The sequence below is a fragment of the Hemibagrus wyckioides genome, linkage group LG16, assembly GCF_019097595.1.
Source record: "Hemibagrus wyckioides isolate EC202008001 linkage group LG16, SWU_Hwy_1.0, whole genome shotgun sequence".
Classification (NCBI taxonomy): domain Eukaryota; kingdom Metazoa; phylum Chordata; class Actinopteri; order Siluriformes; family Bagridae; genus Hemibagrus; species Hemibagrus wyckioides.
The window spans coordinates 4,401,581-4,415,209 of NC_080725.1; the positions used below are offsets into that span (position 1 = coordinate 4,401,581).

The 13,629-nt window shown below is 40.0% G+C and overlaps 1 protein-coding gene across 4 annotated transcripts in view; it reads right to left on the reverse strand.

The window, feature by feature from the left end:
- pknox2 (pbx/knotted 1 homeobox 2) overlaps nucleotides 1–13,629 on the reverse strand; it is a 69,652-nt gene that overhangs the window by 44,326 nt on the left and 11,697 nt on the right. For all 4 annotated transcript variants that reach the window (XM_058412644.1, XM_058412645.1, XM_058412642.1 and 1 more), the window contains exon 2: nucleotides 9,814–9,894. The gene's annotated coding sequence lies outside the window, so the exon portion shown is untranslated. The remainder of the gene's footprint in view (nucleotides 1–9,813; nucleotides 9,895–13,629) is intronic.

The window sequence follows — 13,629 nt, forward strand, 5'->3', positions numbered from 1 at the left end:
GTTTTAAAAAAATGATCTGAGAGATCATGATGTGGGTACATCATGTGTAAATAGTCTAACACACTTTTTTTGTCAATGAATCCAACAGGTTTACATAGAAATGTCACAGTTAATGCTCATATGGACGCTAACACCTCTAAGAGTAATGCTTAGAATGAGGTAGGATTGGATTCATTGCTACAATTCCCACATAATGCTGTTGATTTTCTATTATATAAAATTAATGCATAGGCCCTTACAAATGGAAAATAATCTATCAGATAAAATAAATTAATAAAAAAAAAAAAAGACATAGATCGCTTTGTGTAAGTGAAGCAATCAAAAGTTATTACTTATACTGTTCTGTTATCGCTACATGTCTCTCCTCATGTAGTGTCATTTTTTAAAAAGTTAAATCTCAAGTGTATATATAAGATGTATCAAGGCAAGCAGGAGGCATCTGGCTGTAAAGGCCCCTCCAGACGGAGTGTGGGAGGCAGATCCATAATTCAGCTATAACGTGTGATTACAAAAATAAACACTTTCGCAGATGACAATGGCCGTCTCAGCTATACTTACAAAATAAGACTTACATAGCCTACTTACAAAAGTCTGTAACTCACTGCAGTGTAAACCTAATGCACCATGGAAGATCTGACCAACTAAAACAAAACAAGAATCATGTGGCAGCAGCACAATGTAATGCTGGGTACACACCAAGAGCTTCGATTACGGTTCACATCAAACATCGAAATGGGGAAAATGTGATCTCAGTGACTTTGTGGCATGGTTGATGGTGCCAGATGGGCCGGTTGGAGTATTTCAGAAACTGCTGATCTCCTGGGAGTTTGAGTCAGAACAGTCTCTACAGTTTACACAGAATGGTGTGAAAAACAGGAAAAACATCCAGGGGGTGGAAATGCCTTGTTGATGAGAGAGGTTAGAGGAGAATGGCCAAACTGGTTTGAGTTGACAGGAAGGCTATGGTAACTCAAACAACCACTCTTTCTAACTGTGGTGAGCAGGGAAGAATTCTCAGAATGCACAACAGCAGAAAGCACATCAGGTTCCACTTCTGTCAGCCAACAACAGGAATCTGAGGCACAGACACACTGGACAGCTTAAAGATTGGAAATAGACCAGGTGACATTTTTCCAATCGTCCTTCTAGGTCAACTGACTTCACTGCAAAATATTTTTGAATCTTTTAAATCACTGTCTTTCAGTCTTAATTTTGGCCAACAGTTTCTGATTGTTAAAGTTGTTCCTACTTAAAATTAACAAGGCACATAATGTGGAACAAAAGCAAGTTTTGTTTTATTGTCAAAATCCATGAGCAGAAATGAGTTTGAAAGCAGACTTAAGAGAGGCTTACGCTGAGCAGATGTGTCTGTTGAGTAGAGCCGAGGCCCATACTGAGCGCTTTGGGCCAAAAGCACTGAGGGTCTGGGCTGGAGCCGAGAGATAAGACAGCCTCCAGGGGCCTCAGTGCTGAGAGAGAGAGAGAGAGAGAGAGGGAGGCAGACAGACAGACAGACAGACAGAACCTCCTGGCTGGAGGCCAAAATGAAGTTCTCTCTTTCTCTCTGTCTCTTTCTCTGGGTGTCTTTCTAGATCTTTCTTTCATTCTGCAGTGCTTTTTGACTTTTTAATATCATCCACCATTTCTCAGGATCACTTGAAATGTTCTTATATTCACTCATCCAGCATCTCTCACTCATTTATCGCACTTTCCATAGCTCCTCTACACTGTTCTGTTTGTATACTGTGTGTGTGTGTGTGTGTGTGTGTGTAGAACATTCCGGTGTATTGAGATCAGACTTCTGCTTGACTCTTAGGGGCAAGATTGTTTGTGCCGTGCAGGCCTAAAGCTGGTTGCCACGGAGACCGCCATACCATGGGTCTGACCCTGGAGGACCATGGCTCTCTTCCTCAGCAGGAGACACTGGCAGCTGCAGCACAGCTGCTCAGACACCCACACCCACAAACACACACACGCATACACATACACCCCTGTCAAACAGTAAAATCCAATCTGAGTAACCTTGAGGATTCACAGCTTAATGCAGAGACAAAGCTAATGACTCAGGTGTGTCCTCATAATCATTATGGGCTTGATCTAAATTTTGGTTAATAGTATAAAAACTGAGCACTGAGCTTACACCGATCAGGCATAACATTATGACCACCTACCTAATACTGTGTTGGTCCTGCTTTTGCTGCCAAAACAGCCCTGATCTGTGATGCACTGTGTATTCTGACACCTTTCTATCAGAACCAGCATTAACTTCTTCAGCAGTTTGAGCAACAGTAGCTCGTCTGTTAGATCGGATCACACGGGCCAGCCTTCGCTCCCCACGTGCATCAATGAGCCTTGACCGTCCATGACCCTGTCACCGGTTCACCACTGCTCCTTCCTTGGACCACTTTTTATAGATACTGACCACTGCAGACCGGGAACACCCCACAAGAGCTGCAGTTTTGGGGATGCTCTGATCCAGTGGTCTAGCCATCACAATTTGGCCCTTCGTCAAACTCGCTCAAATCCTTACACTTGTCCATTTTTCCTGCTTCTAATACATCAACTTTGAGGACAAAATGTTCACTTGCTGCCTAATATATCCCACCCACTAACAGGTGCCATGATGAGGAGATTATGAAGAGGAGTGTTCACCTGGCACTTCACCTGGCACTGCTCATAATGTTATGTCTAATCGGTCTATATAGGTATATATAGTTTTAGCCTTATTATACTAGTTATAGTTTGAACTTGAAGTTTTGTTTCTTCCATCACATATGTTACTTTTTAATTTTGGTATATATTGATGTCCACACAACACCGTTTTAACATTTAAGTTCTTTATATATTTAGGACTGCATGTATATTTTTGCTTGATCATAATGGAATGATTTTATTGTTATTGTATGTAGTCCTTTACACCCACAGGCTGGTTCCATTAAACAACAGTAGCTTTAGCCAGTCAAGATTCCCTTCCATCATTAATTCCCTGCACATGAATGAAAACTAATGCTAAAATTCTAGGCATTATTTATTTATAACTTGCTAAAAATGGCAAGGCATAAATATATGCCTATCACTAATTGATGCAAAACAAGCCAGCCAATCAGAATTATTTATTTTTCATGGCAATGGTATAAATCCAAATAACTCTTTATTTTCTTCATAAATTTTCATCTTGTTCTTGGTGGTACAAGAGCCAGTAAACAGAGAACTAGCGTGCATATAGATTCTAGGGATGCAATCAATTATTTGGATTGAACAGACAATGTGTTCTAAACAGATATAAAGATAGAAAGAGGAAGTGAACTTTTGTGTTTATTTGCCTAGAGAGTTCACAGCCCATCTGGTTGAGACTTGAGGTGTGCATCATAAACTATATGGAGAGAGAGAATGTGCAGCAGTCCTCATTAACTGCATGGTATGGGTTTAAATCAGCCTACTGATTCTTTTTTAATTATATGTTTAGGCTAATAGAACCAACTATATTTCAGTCATGAGCAAGCGTTTATTGATGTGTAAGTAGGTTTGGTCTTGGCAGACTAGATCTGCTTCTGATATTGCTGCTGCTGCTGCTGCTGAGTAAGTACGAAGGCTTGCTCTGTTAAACCTGCTCAGACATAGAGTTATTAGGAAACATGCTGTGGCTGCAAGAGGTAAAAGTAAAAGGAACCCCCTGTAGCAGGGTGGTGCTGTGGAGGAGGAGGGTAAAATGTGAACTCTCATAGAGCATAAAAAGGCCATGCCTGGCTAGTTTAGTCGAGATAATAAAGAGATTGTAGAGAATGTAGACGTGATCGCTGATGTTGAGACAACCAATCAGCATGCCGATAGAGATTCATCACTGAACTAAACATTGTTAGAAAGTCCAACAACAACAAATAGCAGACAAATAAAATGAGATGAATCTATATTTGAAGCACTAAAGGGATACAGGTACAGGAAGAGTGTCTTTACACCGAGAGTACGCTTACACACACACACACAACTGTTACATTACAACTGTGACTACTGGGACTAAGCTCAAATGCCAGGCCCTTCAAACCCACCACAGATCTCTCTTTAAGACTCTCTACCTTGCAATCATTCACTTTCCCATACCCTTGCTAATATACCCCTCCACTAACTCATTTACTTACTCGCTCATTCACTCTAGTAGAGGGCTAAGGGCACTCCACTAGAGCCTCCAACAGCTTCTCAGAGCTCCCTTTGGTGCTTACTTTGGTCTCTTAACTCACTAAGTGATGAGCTAACAGACAGCCCACATACTCGTATACGTAGGTGTTTAGCCTGCAGTGAAAAGCAAAGCAGGAATAGGGCCGACACGTCGTAGTACAAAAAAAGCGCCACCCCTTTATTTTCCTCACTTACATCCATTTCTCATATCATTAGAGACAATCCCCTTGATATCCATCTGAGGTATTCCTTCTCTCTGCCATCTGAAGCGGGGGAAAAAAACAACAAAAGCACTACACCAGTGCTTGACAGAGCACTTTTTAGACAACCGCTCTTATGACCAATGTCACTTACAGAGCTTTGAAATGATAGTGCCAAGCCTCGTACTTACTCATAGAGGAGATTTTTTTTTTCTTCCCCCCTCTGGTCTAACATGATTACATGCTGAAACTCTGGCTGAAAGCTGTTTAGCAGTGTGTTCTCTATACTGTTCAATACACTCATCCAGCAAGCTGGGGCTTACTTTTATTTCATGTGCCTGATCGCAGATTGGCAGTAAAGCCATTGAGTCATGCTGTGTATTTACTGAACTGGGGGGATTTTAAGCAGTGCAATGACTGAACATGACTAAATGGCACAAGCAGTTACCTTATAATGCTTAACCATTAATGATTAGCTTATGGCTACAAATAAAATTTCGAAATGGTTTTGTTTTATTTCACATTACACCTATTGACTACACTCTAAGCTGATGCATTATGTGTTTTGAGAATAAATGCATTATTCTTCTTGTCCTTTCCTTGTCAAATATCTGTTTTGTGATGTCATGTCATGTCCAATGTTTTGCCGTTGTTTTAGTTCTAGTCTCTTCTTCTCCTCTATTGGTTTGTTCTCCTAATGTGTGCACCTTTTCTGTGTTTAGCTCTTAATTAGTTTGTCTGCTTTTTCCCTGCAGTTTCTGGGTTTTGTCACAATTTTCTTTGTATTCTGTTGTTTTGATATTCTGTCAAAAAACAGGTTTTGCTTTCCCTGTTTCTGTTTAATGAAACAAATGAAATCCATATATGCAGGAAAGCCTGTGGAAAACTCTTTCCTTTCTTTATGAGCTGCCTTCAGGTAAATAATTTACATATACGTACTTGATTGGCCATAACAGATGATCTGTTTCGCTGAACTCTAGCTAGCTTCTTGTTGTTTTTTTCATACACTGATCACTTCTTCGACAATATTTCTCGAGGGCTCACTTCAGTATGTGGAAATACTTTGCTGCATCCAAATCCAGACCACAGTCTGCTAGCTGATGACCCATGATCTAAAGTGGTCAGTCACACTGGCTGGGAGAAGAGAGCTTCAGATCCCTCCATAGTGCAATGACCCTGGAGCAACTTCACCTTAAAGGCTTTAAGTAGATCCAAGCATAATTTGTGCTTGATCCAGAGGTTGTCTCTTGTGGAAATATGCAGCATGGCACCCTTTAAAAAGCTGAAGCTTTCATAAGATCGACAGTCTGCTCTTCCTAAGAATAACAGCCACTCTGCTACTCCCTTATCCATGCTTAGGATATTTGTCCCATGAGTCTGTAGAACTCACTTTTAATTCTTTCTCTTTCCTCAGATAATAAAAAATCAGCTACACCTATACAAGAAGGAAATGATTTTCATTTATTTAGATTCCTTTATATTACTGATAGATGTGAAGATGTGGCTTGCTCTTAATTTAAAAGACTCTAGAAACTCTAGAATATTCTACTAGTCTTGACAGCACACTGACCTGATTAATATATTTTCTCCTTTACCTGCCTATCTGCCAAGGTGAAAATGCTGAACAGTTATGCATATTTAAAAGCCCACTGACCCTCCTTCAACCATTTGAATGAAAAACAATATTACTGCAGTAGTTAATCTAAGTCCTTTTTTTCTACTGGTCATATTTGCACCTACTCACCTGGCTCACTTGAGCTGTTGTGTAGGGTGTGTCCTCCTATTCGTCCTCCTGAAACTACATTCAGTGCTGCAGTGCTATGATTCGTGAATATCTACACATTAGCTCGGCTGCCAATTCCTGTACGAAATCTGAACCTTTTCTGGAACATTCATTTGGCACCACATACCTTCCATGTGTTCATATTCATTTATTATTCTGTATTTGCTGAACTTTTTTTTCCTGGTACAATTCAAAAACATAAATTCTTGTTGTGCCCCAGAGATTATTTGTTCTGTATGATCTGAGCCTCTCGGTTTAATCTGACTTGCACTCTCTATTTGTTTTCTTCCTACTGTAATTCTGTAATCATTTGACCAGATGAAGATGCGTTCCCTCTTTTTATTTCTAACATCCTTTCTTGAGTTTCCTGATCCTCAGGGGTTTGTTTGTTTGTTTGTTTATTTATTTATTTATTTATTTATTTATTTATTTATTTATTTATTTGTGGAAATCAGTTGCTTTTTGTTGTTTTTAGTTTCCCCAATAAACTATGACTGGGCAATTAAAGAGCATTGAATTAAACCAGACCCACAGTTTGCATTTCACCATTAATGGGCCAGACTTATCTGACTTACATTACCCCATAAAAAATGTTGCCATTGGTGTACTTTTGTTAGGTCTTTATTTGGCCTCTAAATATGCTTCAGGGTTCTTTTTAATATTACATTTATTTCGTGTAAGTTTAACATCTTTTCCATACATGTATGAACATAAGGACATTTAATATTTTAAGACTTCCACCCTGGATAAAATGTATTCATCCTGTTCATTTTTTAAATATCACTGAATCAAATAGTTTTCTAACAAACAACAAACCATCATCGTGAAGGACGTAATATCAGTCTTATATCAATAACACAACTTTTCTAGGTGTGTGTGTGTCAGTATGTGTGTTTGCGTGCGTTATTGCCCATGTGTTTGTTAACAACGGGGGCTGCACATTTGTTTCCTTTTCAGCCTGTAAAAAAGCAGCGGTGGCCGTGGCAGCAGCAGAGGCAGCCTATCAAGCTCTCCCTGCCTCTTCTCCTCCATCTGTTCTGTTTTTCCTCCACCTCTCCTTTCTGATGAGCCGGGTCCTCAGTCCCCCCAATAAAATCCCATTAGCTCTTAATGAAGTCGAGCTCGCTGCCTCGTGCCTTCACCTCATTTAGCACGATTGTCTGGCGGCCATTAGCGCCGAGGCAATTACAGCCGAACGGCGAGAGTAATTGGAAATGCCGACAGGGACCCCGGGAAAATGGGAATAAATAATACAAAAAAAAATATTAAAACTAATAAGCTTCCATCGAGATAGGAGGATGGGGGGTGGGGACACTGAAGCTAAATCAACATAATTTTAATCGGGCCTGGTGAGGTAGAGACATAAAGGTGAGGACCTGGTGGGGATGATAATGATGTTGATGATGATGATGATGATGATGATGATGATGATGATGATAATGATGATGATGAGGGTGAGGTTGGTTTCAGCTGAGGTTGGAATGAAATCATAAATGTACCAAGAGAGCAAGAGAGAGCACACCTATATACAATTCTAAAAGTATATATTAGTATACAGTTCATGCAGCATTCATTGATTTCACTTTAACAGAGCTGATTAGTATTGAAATGGATACAGAGCACAGCCTGGGAATATACCAGACGTCTTCTGTGTGAAAGAAACACTGGCAAAACTCTATGCATAGGAAGCCTTATAAAAGCAAAGGGTTGAATAGCAAGTCCCAAGTGGTATTCAGAGTGTTGTGTATAGTCTAATGGTGCCAGATGCCAGGGCATCTCAGTGGACACCTCACCCCTCCCAATGAGGGGCAACAGGTGGCAGAAACCTGATCAGAGAGGGCAGAATCAGAGGGCACCTTTCACAAGAGACTGGGCAGGATGCCCAACAGTCAGGCACAGGGCACTGCCAAGGTGTGTGTGAGTGTGTATGTGTGTATATTGGGGAGCAGGATTAGTAGGGGTTATCCATGTGTGTGTGTGTGAGAGAGAGAGATAGAGGGAGAGAGAGAGGAAAGGCGCCTTGGCAATAGTTACCCTAAGTCCGAATGGAAAACAGAAGGTGGAGTCCCACAATAAGAGAGTCTCAAGGGGCATCCATAATAGTAGCCTGCCATCAACAATACTTTTTGAAGGCCTCTTATTTGGCAAGATTCTTATAATGGTGCAGACCCACCCAACATCACTTCCCCACACAACACAACACATCCATACATATTCATATAGCTATATAACTGACAATATGGACTCAACAATCGCTATCTCATTCAGCCTGGATCTGCAAAAGCATTCACAATTTTCCAAATCATCCTTATAACACAAAACTATCACATATCTGGAAGGAAAACTGATTCCGAAATGCAATGTATATATATTCACATGCACAATACAAACATATACATGGCTACAAGCTTGGTATGTTTCATCCATCTATATATAAATATAACTTAAGCATGGTTTCGATCACTTCAGTACTATTTGCTGTTATACTGTAATATTACACAGACGAGTGAAACTTGGGAGTCTTAAAAAAACCTAAAAAGAGTTACAGAATAAAAAAAAAAACAGCGGTGACAAATCCAACAGTTTAAAGCCTCTGCATGTTATTAAAGCGAGTGACATGGAAACCAGCTCTCTGTTTCTTTCTCCCCATGCCTTCATGATGAAAATGTTTATTTGTCTAAAAAGATCTACAAACAATCACTTCTCCCGACAGGAGCAAGAGATTTCCAGCCAGGGGAGATTTAATTAGCAAAATCTCGTTAGGTTTAACAAAATTAAGCGTAAAACAATCCTCAGCAGGGCGCAGGGCTCGGGGAGAGAGAGGAATCGGGGAGACTGGGGAGAGGTGGGAGGGAGGGGTGGCACTGAGAGAGCGATTAGAGCCGAGAGGATATTGAGACAGTCGCTTCGCTGCTGTTGAGGGGGAAATGGCTCCGAACACCCAGCTGCTTTCACACTCAATTAAAGAGCCTTGCCTGTCTTTTACCCCCTCTTAAAAGCAGAGAGTTAACCTTGCTGCATTCTGCCATCACACACACACACACACACATACACACACATCCCTCCAACCTCCAACCGCCTCCATCCTTGCCCTCTTTCATCCACAGCACACGCAATTGCATCCTGAGCCGCCGAACCATTAAAGAAACCAAATTGTGTTTCTGAACGAATTTGCATTCTATAAGAACGCTGCGTACGAAAGTGCCATTAAAGTGAGGAAATAAACGCTTAAGCAACCCAGCTGGAGTGATTGGAAAAGAACAGCAAGCACTCAAACTGAAATTTGCTGATCATCTATCAAGGCCCAATTGCCACTAAAACAGCAAGGAATAGCACACCAATTCTCAAAGAGAGGTATTATGATGACAGAATCAGAAATATATATTTTTAATGTGATCCCATGCCTTTACGTCATCAGCAAGTCTAAGGGAATGAGTTGGCCAGATGTCTGGTGTTAAGATCAAATTTTGTCAAACAATCTCAGATTATTGACTGTAATGTTAGTATTATAGTGCACACAGTTTTACCATGTATTAAACATGCTTCCAAATGTCACTGAACAGCTCTTATCTTTATGTATTGACTGTGTTTTATAGAACAAATGTGGGATGTGTAAATGGGAGAAGAGAAAGAAAAAAACGTTTAAAGCAAACTTACAGTTATTTTGTCCTCAGCATTAGAGCATTGAAATGTTCCGGTGAGTTCCGTCTGATACACACGACTCCGATATCTGATAGTCTGCAGCAACAACAAGAAAAAAATAAATAAATAAATAAAGCGAATCACAATGACTGATTATTTTTACACATTTTTAATTACGTTAAACAATCTTGCTATCCATGTGGGGGAAATAATACGCAACCTTCATCTGTGTAACTGACAGAACAAAAGGTAAAGCTGAAGTCTCTTTGTAAGTAAAGTGTGCATATAAGGTGTGTGTAAGGGTTCAATAGGGACTGTGTGTGTGGGAGCACAAAGATGGAGATGGTGTTGGAATAGAGGTAATGCACATATACGTCCCAAATCCCCCCACCCTTGTTTCATGGAGGCTGGAAGGTTTGTAGAGAAACCTCCTCGGGTTTCCTCCAAACTACAAAGAAAACATTTTAGCGCTGGTTAATCCCTCCTGCAGACTCCCTGAGACACAGAGCCTCCAAATAGCCAGCGTGGCCTACCAGCCCCTTGCCCACCTCTATATCCCCCCTGAGATGTTGCTCGACTTCCTGTTGACGTCAAAGTGAATTAAGGTGAGGAGTGTGCAGTGACTCCCCCCGGGGGCAGGAGGGGCAATAACTAAGCTCAGAGGAAGCATTAGCATTCCTGCTGAAGCAGACATACACATCTGCCCACACAGGCAGCCACAGCACTGGGCCCCTCCACAAACAACCAGGCCCTTTACATCCTCACACACACGTTTAAGCAGATATGCATATGCAAACACACACAGACTACCATACTGGAATGGTTGTTAGCCGCACATATGTTCGAGCGCACAGACACATATGCATATGCAAATACTCTGAACGGCCACGGTACACTCCTTTACTCCCTTAAACATTGTGGAAATGTGTTTTATTCTCCACTACTTACTGAAACTCTATATTCTGGCTACCCTACCACAATGACACACAGTTATGAATTGTAACAAAGAGACAGAATAGGTTGTCCCCTCTGATCACTTTAATGCACAGAGACCACATATATGGGTTCTTTAATACCAAAAGCTCGACCATATTTCAACATCGTTTCAATCCCAGTCTAATATTCACTTCTCCCATATTCCCAGTACAGCCATGGAACACAGCATTTTCCTCCTATGTTCACTGCAGCACAGAACTGCACAAACTCACTCCACTCCCTTTCTTTTTCCTTATCTTTCTATGCTGATGTTCTCTCTACTGAAATGAAACATTGATGTTTTACTGGTGTTTCCAATCAGAGAAAAGAATATATGAAATAATAGGATAATGATTCCTTTCAGTGCCAGCCCGTTCTATCACAGAGCATGTTGTTGGTTGTTACACAATGTCTGAGATACCAAATCCCAAAAATCTCTGGGTTCAGCCATAAAAAAAAAAAAGGCATGGGCTAGTGAACATGGTTATTTCCCACAATGCCTTGCCAACAATAGCCCCCGAGCTGTTCAAAGGCTGTGACAACAACAGCTGTTGCCAAGGTTTTCAGCTTCCTGTTACCATGACAATGGCGAAAATGATTCATAACACGCTAACATCTCTCTTCTAATAAAGTCGCTTGCATTGTTATAGCATAATTAGAAATACAAGATATAAATGCACCTTGTATTTCTCCAGGGGAAGATTGGAATGCCTGATTTATTTTTGCCGGACTGCCGAGCAGGCTGTCTGGAAGAGGCGTTTTTGCTTGACTGATTTCCATTGTTGAAACAAGCATACACATAAGCACTTCACTACCATCGTCCAAAAAATATCTCACTTTCTACACCAAAATGATTCCCACCACCATGTAGTTCTTACTTAAAAACAGTGCTCAACAACTAAGAATCCAAATGATGGGAGAAAAAAAACAAAGATTTCCGGCAGAAGAGATTTTTGTCAGACAACAGGTGAGAATTTCAATTTCAAATGACATTGAATAACCAGTCTGCAACCTGTAGTTTTGCTAAACCAGACATGGCTAGTTTCGCTATGCTACGCCAGGCAAATGTCCACTGTGCATTCAGAACTAAAAAACAATTCCCCGAAAATTTGTTACGCATTGCATGAAGAGGGATGGAAAACATTTGCTGGGCGGATAAATACATCCCATTCAGTGTCATGGGAAGATGGAAAGAAGGGCAAAACAGCCTAAGGGACTATATGTAGGTTTTCCTAGTCCAAGCTGTAAGATTTAGTTTGATCTAACTCAAAGTAAAGCAAACAAATCCAAATTTGCTAACCATGGACCTGATTCTATCCATAATTATTTTTGACAATTTTATATATGATTTGTTGAATCTATCATTAAACCCTGTTGGGTTTTTTTTTTTTTTTTTTAATGGAACCTTCATCAAGCCTGAAATTGTGTTAATGCTTGAATTTACAGTTCACTGTAACCTTTGTATAAGTTTTAAAATATATTAGTAAAGTTTAGACCGAACCAAATGTCCTGTAATGTTTTAATCTTCCTCTGCTCCCAACACCTGAATCTTTCTAAAGCTGTCATGGAGCTGAAAAGCAAAAGCAATTAAAATGACTTTCTAATTAATTTATTGACCAATGTTGAATAATATATTAAGAGATTTTGAGGCGATCTTTAATTAGTAAGCAATGTATGACTTGCTTATTAATAGTTAACTACTGAACCATAAATCAAAGCATTAAGGAAAACATTAACATCCCGAAGTCCCACTAGCAGGGAAATGAAGTAGGAAAACTATTGAGATGTAAACTCTAGCAACTATACAAAGAAAGTAATCATCAAATACTTATACGAACGCTTAGATATTAGCTGGTGTTAATACGTATTAAACTATCTTTGTGCACGGTTTTAGTAACCCTTGTGGTCATACAAGTTAAGCGAGGCACAAGCCAGACAATTTAAGGAAAGGAAGGCAGAATTCCTGGGATTTAGAGAGGGATTTGGAGCACAATAGCAGGTATTCCCTTTGGTGTAACGGGATCTGACTTGGCGTCATGAAGGGTTTAAACTTCACATTAAACCAGTGGGGCAGCTGACACATGCAGCTGCATTAGACACAACACAAGGCACACGAACCAAAACACACACACAGTGTGCCTGTAGCAGTACAAGCAAACTGCAGTTTATCAGTATACTCTCCATGGAGAAAGCATTATTCTGTTATTCTATATAACTCCGTAAATCCCTGATGCCTCGTTCCTGTGTCATCTACCTTAGAGAACTCAAATCCAAACAGGAAAAGTATTTACAGCTAAAAATATCTCAAAGCAAATGAAGGCTGTGAAATCTAGCTGCTGTCTGAAAAACCCTTACTATAACAGCAAAACACCTATACTTGAATTTCTGTTTTTCTTTACATTTTTTTTTTTTTTTTTTTTTTACAGATTCACATTTGAAGGCTGTACTCAAATGTAAAATAAAATTGCTGAAACGTCTCCAAAGAAGAGGTTGTTATAAAGAACTTTGGAAAATCAGCCAACAAGTGAAGGCTCCCTTATAAAGCTAGTTGAGAGAAAGCCAAAAATCTGCCAAGCTATCATCAAGGCTACCCCAAAGAATCCAAAATATAAGGCACTCCTGACTTACTTAACTTTACGACATAACTGCCTAACACCGTGTGTTATTCATGTTTGATGGCATCCATATTAAATAATTAAAGTCAATTCATTTAAAGAAAACCTCCTATGCAGTGATGGTTATGTCTTAGCCAGTGAAAATTACTTTAAGATATAATCACCATCATCAGTGGATTAATATCTATAACTATAGATATTATTATTACTATAGATATTGCCACTGTTTTGTAGGTTACAG